Here is a 15494-nt window from a genome sequence, read left to right on the forward strand (position 1 = left end):
AGTTGGGAACTTTCGACTGAAATTGACTATCGACTGTTTAGTAATTGACTACTTTTTACTATCGACTGTTTCAGTCGCTATTTTTGGTTCGACTGTTTTTACTACTTTTTACTATTGACTGTTTCAGTCGATTGTTTTCAGTCGCTATTTTCGGTCCGACTGATTTTAATTCTATTTACTATCGACTGTTTCAGTCGTGTACTTTTAGTTACTATTTTCGGTTTTACTAGTTACAATCGACTGATTTTTAACATTCTGGCTCTGTCGTGCTAGCCGCGACCTTATCAAGAATTTGCCGAACTTAGGTTTGCTTGTAAATAACAATATATTGTATATTTATATGGCAGTATTTTGGGACGATACTTTAATATTGTTAATATAGTAGGGTAAAAAGATTAAAATTGTGAATGATAAATAGTAAAATACTTTTCAGTGTTTTTATGGTAATAATAGGTAATTTTTTTTAATACAAGTCGAAATTCAAGACACAAGTACGGACCAAGAATGTATTCCATTTGAAGACATTTGGATAAAAAAACTAGCTAGAATGAAAGAAATAATTCCACCAGGTGCTAGAACAACTTTACAAATTAAGCAGTATTTGAAAATGCTTCCCATTGGGCGTTTAGAACACCCATTAGGCATAGCATTTGGCATGCTCATAAAATGATATTCCTTAATTTATGTCATTTAATTTAAAATATTCTGCTATATCTGTTACATTTATACCCTCGGAAAAAGTTTTTTCAAAATCTGCCCAATTATTAATAAGTTCTATTGCATTATCTATATTTATTGCAGTATGTTATTTAAAAATATCAATTAACTTTAACATTAACATTTGTGGGGTTATTGTTTCATTCCTTTTTTTCAGATCCATAGAACATTCAAATATAAAAGTAATTCTACTTCCTTTAAAATTAAATTATTCATTGCATGTTAATAAATCTTTTCTTTATATATCTCCGTCTGGCTTATACTACCGTTGAAAAATATAAGCATATTTAAAATTAACAGGTCCAAGCAATTATCTCCGTCCATTCCTCCCTCACAATTTATACAGGAAAGAATTCTTACATCTTCGCCTGACATCACGAATGGAAAAAAACAGTCGAACCGGGCATTTGACTGAATATTAATTACTATTTTCAGTCGCTCGTTTTTTGACTATCGACTTTTTTTTCGAAGAATCGATACACTTTTCAGTCGATAGTTCCCAACTCTTCTAAAGAGTCATAATGAAGTATATAGAGAAGCTCTTAGAAGAGGCACAAAATTCAAAGTATAGAAAATGGATGGCTCTGTATTTGGTTTCGTGATTTAGAATCGAAAGTCGAACATTTAGGGATGTTCTGTAGAGGTGATCAGGTTCTTATTATTTAGCAGTACCCTGTACCTCGAATTATCTCCTTATACATCAACTTGCTTGCTGCTGCTGAATGCTTTCAAATGATGAATGAAGTAAATAGATATCAGATATAATACACTTAATCGGGGAATAATTATTAAGGGATATCAACTAGTTTACAATATGTTTCAGAGATTTTGGACAGTTTTAACATTGATTCGAAGCAAAAAAGGCCACATTTACATGCAGAAGTTCACCATGGCAATAACTCGTAAATTAAGTTTCGAACTGCTACCCCATCCGGTATATTCTCCAGATTTAGACCCCTGTGTCCATTTCCTGACCAAACCAAACCTGAAAAAAATGGCTGGGTGGTAAGAGATTTGGGTCGAATGAACCATCTTCAGACTGTCCTCGTATAATCTGAAACTCATACCGTATTTTGACGTCCGCCATATTAAGTACAAAAAAAGATAATTCAATCTAATGCCATACTATTATGTACTTTTATGGTAGAAAAGTCGGATAAAGTTGAAACTAACATAAAACTTGAATTATATCGTTTCTTTCGTGACTAGTTACAGTGAGACAATAGATTAGCGTCAATTATGTTTCATTTATTTAGTTATTAATTCATATCCTGGACGATTTAAACTATACAGACCGACTTGGTTTTTTTTGTTCCATTAGTTTCCACCATTAACGCTTTGTCTCATCGAAATTAAATAGTTTTTAGTTCTGAACTCCCGGATTTCCAGCGAAAGTTGCAACCGCATTAAATTGCATTTTATGGTAGTGTCAACCTTTCAACAATCAATGGACGTCAAAAGTTCTAATAGATTTTAGTTTTTTCTAAAAGTGTTTATCGTAAAATTCCGAGAAAACTGTTCATATGTATTTAGGGTTTTTTAAATTTCTACGTCACCTATCACACCATAATAAATATGATCAAAATTAATAATAAAGGAGATCTTTTATTGGTGTTATATCTGGCGTTTGTTATTTAATGTTTCATGTACAAATTTGATTCCTTTTTTCTCAATTCTGCTTAGTATTCTTTCTTGAGAATCGGGATTTTCCTACTCTGTGGTAACTTGATGAGATTTTTGGCCCAGGTCCGCTTTTGTCCTCTTCTGGACTTTTTCCTTTGTGTCTCTGGTCTACAGTCTCTGTAATCCTGCATTTTCTTCCCCTTTTAAGTACCACCAAGTAAATTGTCTTATTTCTAAATATTTTTTTGAAACTTCTATATTGATCTAGATATTCTTATTTCTGTGTTTCTCACTCTATCCATCTTTGTTAGTCTTCACGCTCTTGTCTTCAGATATTTTATTTTTTATCTCCTGTGTGGATAGTGCAACTTCTTACTGTCGAGAATTACAATACATTTTGCTTTGTTTAATATTCTTAAGCATATGATAAAAGTTGATTGTAGAATCTAGATGTAAAATATGAATAATATCAAAATAATAATATATTTTTCATGTAATATATATTCTGATACCTGTTTGGCTGATCTAATAAATAGGACAATCGATTTTCTATGCCTACAATTTTGATCATTTGAATGTCTGTTTTTATCAATTTACGTTTAGAAATAAGGCCTTCTTATATCATCTGTGGTGGACATGATTTCTTTATCAGTCACAGATGCCAAATTAAAACAATGTCACTTAATCATTGTAATATTGGTTAATTTTGATTAACCAATATTATATATTATATTATATATTATAGAATAGACTTTGGTCTATTCCATTCCTTAGGCGTCTATCAAAGTCTAAACTATTTCGATAATTCGTTATAATATATTCAACCTGTATGAGAGCACTAATGTAGAAAACAATAGAATAATCTCTTGATTATAAATAGCCCTAACCAAAATGTTCAAATTTAAGACCATCAAAATTAATGTCACGAAATACAATTAAGGAAACCAAAAAAAAATATAATGAGATGACAATCGGTGTAATATATCTATCAAATCATACCACGAATCCATAATGGTCATGTACGTCACTCCCCAGTATTTATATTCGACCATTTTGCCCCTTTTGTGCTCGTGGACACAGGAAAGTGGAATTATCGGAGGTCCAGGTAGAAATAGAGACGTCAGGACGCAGCTGTAACAAGACCTAGGGGGTGATAATGGTCCATCTCCATGGGAATTACAAATAAATCACTTGTACGGTCGTTCTTTTATTTCAAACGTGAGTGACTCAAAAAACAGGTTTCTTTTTGTCGCGAGAAGCCATAAATACGTACAAGGATAATTCTTATTAAACCTTGATGAAATTAAAAGATAATTTCAGGTTCTTTGGAATGGGTAAAAAGTGTTAGACCTCGTACAGTTTGAAAGTATTAAGTTCCAAGATGTGCTATATAAAAAATGTTAGAGAAAAAGTAATAAAAATGACTAGATAACAGTAGGAATACAAGCATATAAATAAATTAAAAGAATATATAATTTCTTTATATATATAATTTCTTTTAATTTATTTACTAAGTAGATTATTTAGTATACAAGTAAAAACTTTAATCTGACTTAATCTACTAACAAAAAACTACAATTAAGACATTTTTCGTTTATTTTGCAACCTCTGAATCACTTGGACATTGGCCCTAGTTACTGGCGCAGCCCCACAACTTCATATTGGTCTCAGTATGTGCTGATATAAAATAAGCTTGTTGTAAGTTGATAGATCGGAGCAACCAGTAAAGTTTATAAGAATAAAATAAGAAATAGCAGGTAGAAATGCTTAGGTATAAGTTACTTTATTTTATATAGCAGGCTTCATGCCATACTGTGTCAAAAGCCTGTGTAACATTGAGAAAGACTGCAGAGCATACATCTTTATTTCCTAGACATTTTCGAATTATATCATTAGTTCGATGCACTGGGTCAATTATTGAATTGATTGTCCTGAAACCAAACTGGTGAGATGGTATCAGCTTTCTTTGCTCGAAAATGAATTTGAGGCGTTTCACAGTCAATTTCTCAGCAGTTTTCCATACATCTGATACATAGCTTAACCGAATACAAGTTGTACTAAACAGTTTGGTTAATTTAACCGAGAGCTTTCATTCAAGTATTTGAAATATGAGATACAGTGAGCTGTTGGATCATGTAAATAGAATATAATTTATCCAGCTTATTCTATTGACCAGTAAAAGAAGAACTTCCTTTCACAAACGCTAGATTTATAAATGAGTTAATAGAGAAACAGCATCTTGTTGGGTAATACATAAAACCAACTAAAGAAAACAATCTTTTTACCAGGTCCTGATGAGCACAAACTTATGTTATATTGTATGAACATACTTTTTTATATTTGGAAAGCGGCCGGAGAGAAAGAGAGAGATTTTGATACTTGCAGTATTATTAAAATACCCAGAAGAACTGTAACTTACGAGCACGTATATATATTACAAGCCATAGGGGGCGCTGTCCGATGACAGGGGTTGATCGATGATATGTAATCATAGTTCTGAAGCCCCCCATTAAGTTGCATTTCCAATAACTGAGGACATTTTCAGGTCATTAATTTTATGAGGCATTATATATGGCCGTGTATCGATTGAAAATATGATGACCTTGTCATTGAGCCAATTATTTAATTTTATTATGATTGTGATTGTGAAAAATATATTCCGAAGTCGGCTGAATCGGTGTGACGAATTGAGATTAATACAGGAAGTGTCAGAAAGACATCGCAGATTAGAGATATTGACAGTTTTATTAGGTCTAAATAACAAACTCGGTGTGTACCTGACGTTTTCAATAAAAACAAGTTTTCTTCGCATCTAACCACCTAAAATAACTAAGGTCTCGTTACAATTTAACCATCTGGACGAAGTATCCTGGGAACTAACCTACTTTCGTTTCAATAATAGTTTATTGTTTGACAGATACATATACAGAGGAGGAATATAGCTAACTAGGTGACAGTGATATTCAATAAGCTTTTAGGGTTTTAAGATTTAGAACATACGATATTAAGTGGAAAATAAAAGGCACATCTTGGATAAGCCTCTTAGTAGTGTCATTTTGTAGAATTACATTTATTTATGATAATGAGGACAGCTTATATAGAGTTATTATTATAATTTATTATTTACCTTTCTATGTTTACAGTGATTTTTTATGAACTCCTATGAGTAACTGGGTTTATATGACATATAAATACGGTTCTTCGTATTTCTAGTATTTTATTATGCTGTGTTTTTGATCAATTAATATTTTTGACCATTGAGGGCGTTTCGATATAACTGGAAACATACAGCAAATAGGTTCCATTAAATATGAAAATGATTTTTAGCTTCCCAACTATTCTAAATGATAAAAAGTAGTAAATAATCTGAACAAGTGTTTTTTTTCTTTGTATAGGTTGATTAAGGAAGGCAGAAGGTTTTTCTCAACATCCACCATTGAGAGCCACGTTAGGAATTTGGAACTAAAAATGCCTGAGTTATAATTAGTGATCTGTCGACATCACCATCGTCTGAATTTATGATTATTCTCTTATCAAAGGGTCATCGAGCACATCGCTATGAAAGATGATGGATCTTGGGGTATGATTTAAATGCTGCTCATTGTTTTCATAATCGCCCTAGAGACTGGAATTATATATTTCCTGGAGTTTTTTTAAAATTTTACTCACATGATTTTATTCCATCGAATTTTTGGATGTCGTAAGTTAAAGAAATATTTTCAAGAAACTTCATATTAAGTCTTTTCAGTTATCTGAAACGGAATTGAAGAAAACTTGGAAGCTGATGTCGTTACCAAAAAATTTACTACCCCAATGACTAGAAAAAAGGGCCTTGGTTTAGTAGATATATTAGCTCGATGAAAGAATATCATTTAATTTATTTCCATTACTGATAACCTCGACAATTTCTGTATTGTCATAGTTTGATTGTTTTATCTGCATTTCTACAGTACCATATACGACCTATACATATCATTTTGATGCTTCCGCACTCAATATAATTGTTTACTAATTATATATTGACGCGTTTTGGTTCGAATTTAAATCTCAAATTTAAAAAAATCGCTGGCGATGTAGTCATGAACAGTTACTGCTTGTTGAGGATTTAATATTAAGGTGAAGTCTGTAACATTATCATTCATTGTGTCAAATTTATACAGTAAAAATGCATTATACAGTAAATAAGTAACATTTTTATGTTAATTTTATCTTCTTTTGCTTTTCTTTTCATACAACAGGACGTTCAAACCTTCTCACAACACTATTAAATATAAAATAATGACTACGACAATATTTTATAAATGATCCTTATCATGTTAACTTAAGAAACAATTTTCTTACCTAAATAAATATTTACGGGATCTTTCAATAAAGTCATAAAGTTTATGGATGTCATTAGCGTTTTTAATACGGTTTGATATTAGATTAATGTTCCTCTACGTCAGCGATAATTACATACCCCCCTTTTTCCACCTTCACTGCTTAAACCCATTTTAAATATATAATAAAAGGAAGGGCCTTTCTCTGCCGTATGCTCAGAAAAATTTTTATTGCTACCCCGGCATATTTACAGCCACCAAATAAAACCTTATGAAGCTTCCGACATGTACCAACTATATTAAGTCGACCGCAGCTTCTATGAAGATAACCATAATCATAAAGCAGTCCTATTAAAAAACATAAAATACGTTATATAAGGAAACCTCATTATATTATCCTCAGACCCACGGTCTTGTCATTTAATTGTTATGATTGTTGTTTGAAGGTCCCCTGAGTACTTCTCCACAGGTTGGGTTCCCTCGACAAGTGTTGTAGATGAATGTATTGTTGTTGCTGATAGTAGGAATTTAATTATTATATAATCTGATTGATTATTATTAATTATCTTTTAAAATTATCACATATTTTATTATTTATTCTTAATAAAATCTTAAATATAAGTTGATTTATTACTGTTATTCACTTGTATTTGGATCAATTCACTTAAGGTAAATTTAACAGAGATACTTTATACAAGTTTGTGTAGTTTGGTTCGCTTCAATCTTTTAATTTTCTGTGTGTTGCCCAGTAGCTGTATTGCTTTCACGTTGCTGCTAATTTTGGTGGTGTAGTAGATGTAGTAATTGGTGTATTACAGACACAAATATGAATTATTATTGTTCGATAAATCAGTCTCTTTGATTTTAAGTCAAGTTGAGAGTGTTTTCTGTCTAACCAGTACAGTTTAATTTTGAGTCTCATTTATAAGATCTATAAGATGTCTTTTCAGTCGGTGTGTTACCTTCCAACTCCTATTGAGGAAGTAAAATGAGCGGCGGAAGTGCCTTGGAGGTGTGACAGGTTGTGAGAATGTCAATTTTATGGTGTCCGGGTAAATACCTGACATTTTATATAGTAACAAGTTTCTTTTTCGTTATAATACTAACAGCCGTGAAGTTACATTTTAGACAGCTGTACAAAGTACCTTGGGAACTGCCGTGTTTTTTTTTAATTTTCATTAATATTTGCTGTGTATTTATTAATTATTTTAATCAGATCGTAGCAATTTGATTCTGTCTTGCTTATGAACTTTTCCAGTGTAGCGTAACAGTGTAAGTATTATATACGAAAACGTAATTCACGATTTGGACGTTACAAAATACCATAAGTTTATTCCAAATTAATTGTTATTAAAACAAAGAACATACCATTTAGAACGTTTTTACATAATTAATAGTTTTCGTAAAGAAAAATTGTATGTATTGTTGTAAATTGGAAGGAAATACTAGTCGAATTGTAGGCTACGTTATAAAAAAAAACTAATGGTAAAATGACACTGATAGAAAGCCACCTCAGTTCTCATGAAGTTTAGCACAGATGGTCGAAATGTAACTTAACGACTGTTAACACCATGGTGCAAGAAGAACTTGTTGTTATATAAAATATCAGGTATATTTTCAGTTCATTATTCTGACACCATAAAATCGGCATTCCCGTAACCTGACACACCTTTTTGACATTTCCGGTGTCTGTTTTAGTTCCGCACGTTCTTATTATAGTTGACTGAGAATATCTTTTACCGAATCATGAGAAAATATATTTAGCGTTGTTATACATAGTGTTCTTAAAATTGTTGTGCTTTTACACATATTTGATGATCTAAACGTTGATATTATCATGGTGGTACATGTAGTTATTTAATCAGATAAAATAATACCTTTTTGTGAAAAATTTTTTGTTTTTTATTTCAAAACAATAAGCTAACCAAAAATTACAATGTTCAGAATAACCAAACCTACACAATAAACCTCGAGACAAAATAAATATCCGGACAAGAAATAAGTAATTTTGTGTAGATAAAAATCACCCTAAAATAAAGTTATGTACAGATTAAAATTAGATTTAAAATACAAACCGATTATTTGGACCATAAAGTCTTCTAACACTTAATGAATTTCTGCATTTCATCAAAACATGGGGGAATGACATTGGTTCCTTACAGTTGGGATGCAGAGGTCTCTCAGTTTGATTCATTTATGAAGGAATGGATAAATTGGCAGTGGCCAATCAGTAGCCTATCTAATTTTACTTGCAAATCTCTATTCCCTAAAGAGCAGTGAAAAAGACGTCCTATTAATGAATGAAAGCTTGTTTTTCTCTTCTGGCCGGTCCCATTCAAGTTGCACCAGGCTATCTATTATAAAGAGACGATTTTCCACTAGGTTACTGCGACTGGTGGTGAAAACCGCATCTACTATGACAATAGTAAGTGCAAAAAGTCATGGGTTTGTCAAGGAGAGCCATCCTAACATAGATTATGTGATTTTTTTTATCAATTAATGCTTCTTTAATGTGAAAAACTAATAAGATCTAAGAAATACTTTTATTTTTTTGGTAAATAAAATACAAAATATTCAACAAAACATTATAATGGTCACTGTCTTGATAATATACAAGGTGTTCGTCTATTAATTACACGTCAACATGACACTCTTCGAGAGACTCTAAGAAACTATATGATTGCCAATCAAGACACCGGTCTTTTTGGTATTCACAAATTAACAAACACTCGATCTTCTTTAATATAATTTTCCCATAGAATAGCACGAATCCCTATAATCAACATCTGAGCTCAAATAAAAAAACAGACTCGTCTGTTATTCTCCACACCCCAACGTCTTGTGATTTTCCAACAGGCATTATGGGTACTAGGATTTTTCATGTTTCAACTTGTGCAACAACTAGGCAGTATCGGTATCATTGCCGTCCAAGTATTCATATGCAAACCTGGGTTCAAACAACAAGTAGAGATTATCGGTCTCGGTTGTTATTTTTCCTAGCCTAAACGCCTTGCGATCTTTGCCAACATGTCCATCTCCATGAACTCAGGATATCAATATGGTCGTCGTGGTAATCCAACTATTCATTTGTTCACTATCATATGTTCACATCAACTATAACGGCTTTGGACTTTATGTCCCATTCATCGCTCCCACTAAACCTTACTTTCATTCACTTTTCTTAATTCTCCTTCAGATTTATGCATCAATTTTTACTTGCTTCTGTAGCTTCAATACTCGTCATCTGAATAAACAACAAATTTTACTTTCCTGTTTTCGTCTCATTACAACATATTCCCTATTTTCTCATTATAACGCCGATTTTGTCTGTTATATCGTCTAACACAAACATAATTCAATAATTCTGATTTCAGTGCTTGCCAAATTCTCTGTATTCGTCATATCTTCGTAAATATTTTGCGATAACTGTACTTCTATAATCGCCAATTTTCAATTATTACTATCGTAGTCATCTCCCTTGAACAGCTTCTTCTTTCATGGCTCAATGTACAGTCGCACAACCATCCTGAGTGTATTTTGGGTATAATTCCACTTCGGATTTGTAAAAAATACTTATATTTACCAAGAAATAAAAGTATTTCTTACAAAGAATGCCTGTAACGACCTATTACTACAAGCAGACAATGCCCTTCAATATTAACAATAAGCGTAAGGAATCTGTTTTCTTAAGAACATAAAAAAGCAATCAGTTTTTTCTGTGACGCGCTAACTAGCCTCCGATAGTTCTCTCCCATGGCAAGACGCTGAGGCCGTTCTTCTCTTAAACAACCGGAACACTCTGAATGAAGATCGATGCGTAACCAACAACGATAAGCAACATTACAAAAACAATAATATCGGATGACTGAGCAGATATAAACCGACTCGTCGTCCATTCAAAGAGTCGATATAAACGGTTCAATCCCAAACTAGACATAGGAGTCTAATTCTTGAAACGTATGACACACGATGTTGCCAGTGCTTGTAATTATACAGGTATATTAGAAGAATATAATACAACTAGAATAAATTATCTTGAATACATAAATTAATTTAAACTTTGCCTTGAAATTTATGTTAATTTTTTGGCATACTTTTCATAATTCATAACATAATGAATGTAATATGAAAAACCTTTTATAAATATGTTTGATTTAAAAAAAAAATCTTTCTATCCTGTATTTTTTCCTGTGTTATTTTGGTTCAACCTTGGCCTTATTGCGAGCGTCATAGAATTTCACTACATGTCTGGTCAAGCTGCTTGGTTTCATTCTTTTAAAATGCCGATAAAACTGTAGCCTGCGTTTTGTTAAATCCGAATATAACAGGTGGGGCAAAAGTCCCGCCAACATTTTGATTGTGCGCTATGTGGGTTATGTGATGTTTAGCCCAGTTTCGCTTTTACCATTGTGTTGTGTGGACGTTCGAATTTTATTTTGGATAAATATACGTTACAAGAACCAGCAGAAATAGTGACAATATTTATTGAAAATAATTGTTCTATTATTGCCACTCAGCGGAAGCTTCATTGGAAGCGGAACTTTTGCCCCACCCTATATAAAAAGGTATATAGGTTCAGGAGGTAAATAAAAAGGGTGAAATTTTGGAAATAACACATTTTATTTAAAAGAGAATGAAATGAAATAATAAAAATAATTTTTATATGCCTTTCTATTTTTATAAAAACACAATATTTACACAAAAACACAGTTTACATATTGGAACAATTAACAAGAACGCCATATAAATAAACATTACGGCTATCGCAATAGTAGGAGGACCGTCCCATCGCCTTTACCACTGCGCCACCAAGCCGGCATTATAAAATTATTAATGTAACAGACAATCTAAACATTCTAGATTTTTTTGTTGTTTTCACCTGATCGACTGTATGGATCGACCCGGAAAGAATGCACAGCCATTAGAAAAGGAAGGCAATATAGTTTATTCTTTTGTATGGTTTATTCTATACCGGAGAGTGCGCATGACAAATCCGGAGATATTTGTGGAGTAATATATCCTCCCACAGAGACCTTCCAAAATTAGCCACTACTAAACGAGACGACCCCGTATGCGAATCGTCGTCTATACGGCGGCGATAAGACAAGAAGCGGGAGTTGCGTGGTATCGCTCCCCGGAGACAGATATAAATATTTATTCTGCCGGGTTGAATCGTAAAAAATACGCGCGAATGTGGACGAGAAGGTGAATTCAGCCGGGGGAAAAAAGCGGAATTTCTCGCGCTCGCAATGAAACTGAAGATAAACGCGGAATATTTCCAGTTTGTTTTGGGTCTGTCTTAGATATAGACGACGAATTTCGGCATTATTTAATCGACTTAAATGAAAAATGACGTTGGTTCTTATACAAGGGCATTGTCTTGTTTTATTTGCTTTAAAGTTGTTTGACGCATTGTTCTAACTGGTCAAGTGAAAAGTCCCCGGCCTACCATAGTAAAACACATTTTTTTGGCAAAATTAGTTTTTTTATTCAACATTAATTCCCTTCAAGGGTAATACACTGATTATAGCGACCCTCCAACTTTTAGATACTATTTTTGTAGTACGATTGGTCCTTTGCTTTAAAATAGGTCGCAGTTTAATTTTTTTCAGATTTTGTTTCATTTTATTCCATGTTTCATGGGCCAAAATGCGAGGAAATTTGTTAAACCTAGTTTGTTGTCTGAGCAACATGCACACAATCTGGAAATCTGGCAGACATACTTTAATTTACAAAGAACCGATTCCAAGTTTTTGTAGGTATGACCTACAGAAATTGAAGCATAACCATCGTTGTGAAGTAGAACGTGTTTAAGACTTCTTTCTGATGAATATGTGAGAAAATCTTGTTGAAAAAATCTTATAAATCCTGACATCCTACATTTTTTTTCATATTATCTTCGCTGCAAACGTCTTTTCGTGTTGCAGTTCTATATATATAAACTTTTTACAGTACAGTAATATAAACTAACAGGTCAATTGAAAAGTCGCCGGCCTGACACATAGATGGCGCTACTAGAATTAACTCCATATGTTTTTAGTTAGCCCTAACTCTCAAAAGATGCGTTTATAAATTTGGCAGCTGTCGGATCATTAGTTTGTAAATTATTGCATTTTAAGAGAATCAACCTTTGTTATTATGAAAAAAATGGATAAAAAGGAATGTTGCGTGTTGATAAAATATTGCTTTTTGAAGGGAAAAAAATACAATTGAAGCAAGAACTTGGCTTGATACCGAGTTTCCGGACACTGCCCCAGGAAAATCATCCATAAAGGATTGGTATACTAAGTTTATATGTGGTGAAGTGAGCACCGAATACGGCGAACGCAGTGGACGCCTAAAAGAAAACCGACGAAAACATTAAGAAAATCCAGAAAATGATTTTGGAATACCTTAAATTGAAATTGGATGAAATAGCAGACACTCTGAAGGTATAAATTGAACGGCTACATCATATAATTCACGAATATTTGGGTATGAGAAAGGTCTGTGCAAAGTGGGTGCCGCACGAGCTCACTTTTGACCAAAAACAACGACGAGTTGATGATTCGGAGCAGTGTTTGAAGACGATCAAACGTAATAAACTCGAATTTTTGCGTCGATATGTGACAATGGATGAAACATGGCTCCATCATTTCACTCTGAAGTCCAATCGACAGTCATCCGAGTGGACTGCACACGATGAACCCGCTCCAAAGCGTGGGAAAACGCAACAGTCAGCTGGCAAGATTATGGCGTCTGTATTTTGGGATGCGCATGGTATAGTTTTCATTGACTACCTTGGAAAAGGAAGGACCATCAACAACGACGATTACATACGTTATTGGGCCGTTTGAAGGACGAAATCGCTGAAAAACCGCCGCATTTGTAGAAAAAGAAAGTGCTGCTTCACCAAGACAATGCACCGTGTCAAGAATCCATGAATTGGGCTTGGAATTGCTTCCTCATCCACCGTATTCTCCAGATCCATCGATTATTTCCTGTTCTAAGATCTCCAAAGAATGCTCGCTAGGAAGACATTTTCGTCGAATGAAGAGGTGATCGTCGAAACTGAACCCTAATTTGAAGCAAAGGATAAATCGTACTACAAATATGGTATTGAAAAGTTGGAGGGTCGCTATTTTTACTAATTTAATATTTAACTAATTTTGCCAAAAAAATTGTGTTTTTTCTATGGTAGACCGGGTACTTTTCAATTGACTTGTTTTTATATTGTATTAGTGATTAAAACTATTCAAAATATTTATTTGTTAATTCCAGGAAGTTGGTGTTTTAAAAGTTTCTGAAATGGAAATATTTACGATAGCGATACTTATCGGTAAGTGCTCGATTTGTATGAAGCCCTTGTCCGAACCAAAACATTTTAATGGTAGTGGTGAACACGCCGAAAAGGAGGAACAATAGAGCGAAATCATTCCGACAAGATGGGAGATAAACCAGAAAGAATAAATATGCGGTAGTTGTTGGTTGAGGTTTCGACATTTCTCAAAAGTACCCCGCATCCTTGTAAATGTTAATTTCGACGTAACCGTACAAAAAAGAGGACGACGCGACAAAGAGACGAGCGCAAAGCGACGAGGAAAAACAACGTCACCGAAAGTAGACGACAATTAATCACTCTGTCGGGCCGAAAAGGTGTAAATCCAATCGGACCATTGTTTGGCGTTTAACGAGCTCTCTACCTGGGCTTTTTCCGTTTTTGCCAGACGCTATCTTGCGTTGTATCGGCGTCTGTTGACGACAGCGCCGCCTATAACGTCGACGAGCTCGCCTGAGATACGTTCTCGATATTTTTGACGGTCGCTCCGGAGTATCGTTGCTGAAATTCCAGCAAATTTCTTCAGCCGGTTGTTGTGACATTTTGATCGTTTCTGCTTCTACCGATTACTTTATCGGAGAGTTTGTTATCATTTTCGGTTCTTAATATAGGATTAGATGTATAAATATTTTTTTTATAACATCTTTATTAGATACGCTCAGTACAATATTTATTATAGATTAATTTATTACTACTTTTCATATGCACTTGGATCAAGTCACAAGCAAGACGAGTGCGAGAAAATAGGTCAATATGTATTCCTCATTTAAAAAATTATAATAACTTATAACTATAGCTATACACTTTATAAAAGTTCGTATCGTTTGGTTCGCTTCAATCTCCTGACATTCTGCGCTTCATTCTTATTTGTATTGCTTCCACGTTAGTATGATTTAGTAATCTTCTTTCGTGTTTCAAGGCAAAATCTTGGATAACTTCGCAAATCTATTTGATTTCCAGGTCATCGTGATATTCTTCGTTGGTTACATAGCGATAGGCATTGGTAATCAATCGAAGAACCTTGTTTTGACAGCATTGGATGATTAGTTGATTAGAATTTTTAGTGCAATTCCATATTTGCACCTTGTAGGTCCAAATTGGCTTTATAATTGTCTTATAAATCAACCTCTTTGATCTTAGATCAAGTTGAGAGTATCTTCCGACTATGCGATCCCAAAAAAACTTTTTATCCTTCGAGCAAAATCATTCATAGAGCCATTTCCTAACTTTTTCGAAATCGGCAAAAGGCTGCTCTGCAATAGCGTATACTATTGATGTGAAAAGTTGGTAGTCGGACGGGGCAAGGTCTGGAGAGTACGGCTTGTGCGATAATATGTCCCATTCAAGTAACTTCAACGCTTCCTTGACCTTTTGCTTTATGTAACGGCGCGTTATAGTTTAATTATAGATGAAATATTATTAAACTTTTGATATGTCGCGCTATTAGGTGTTTCTCTGTTTTGAGAGGTGATTAAACCATCTAATTTCTCTCTAAATAATGGTCAGTTAGTTTTGGT

Source organism: Rhynchophorus ferrugineus, unplaced genomic scaffold, assembly GCF_030347505.1.
Source record: "Rhynchophorus ferrugineus isolate W39M unplaced genomic scaffold, kcgeb_rfMv2 rfM9, whole genome shotgun sequence".
Taxonomy (NCBI): Eukaryota; Metazoa; Arthropoda; class Insecta; order Coleoptera; family Curculionidae; genus Rhynchophorus; species Rhynchophorus ferrugineus.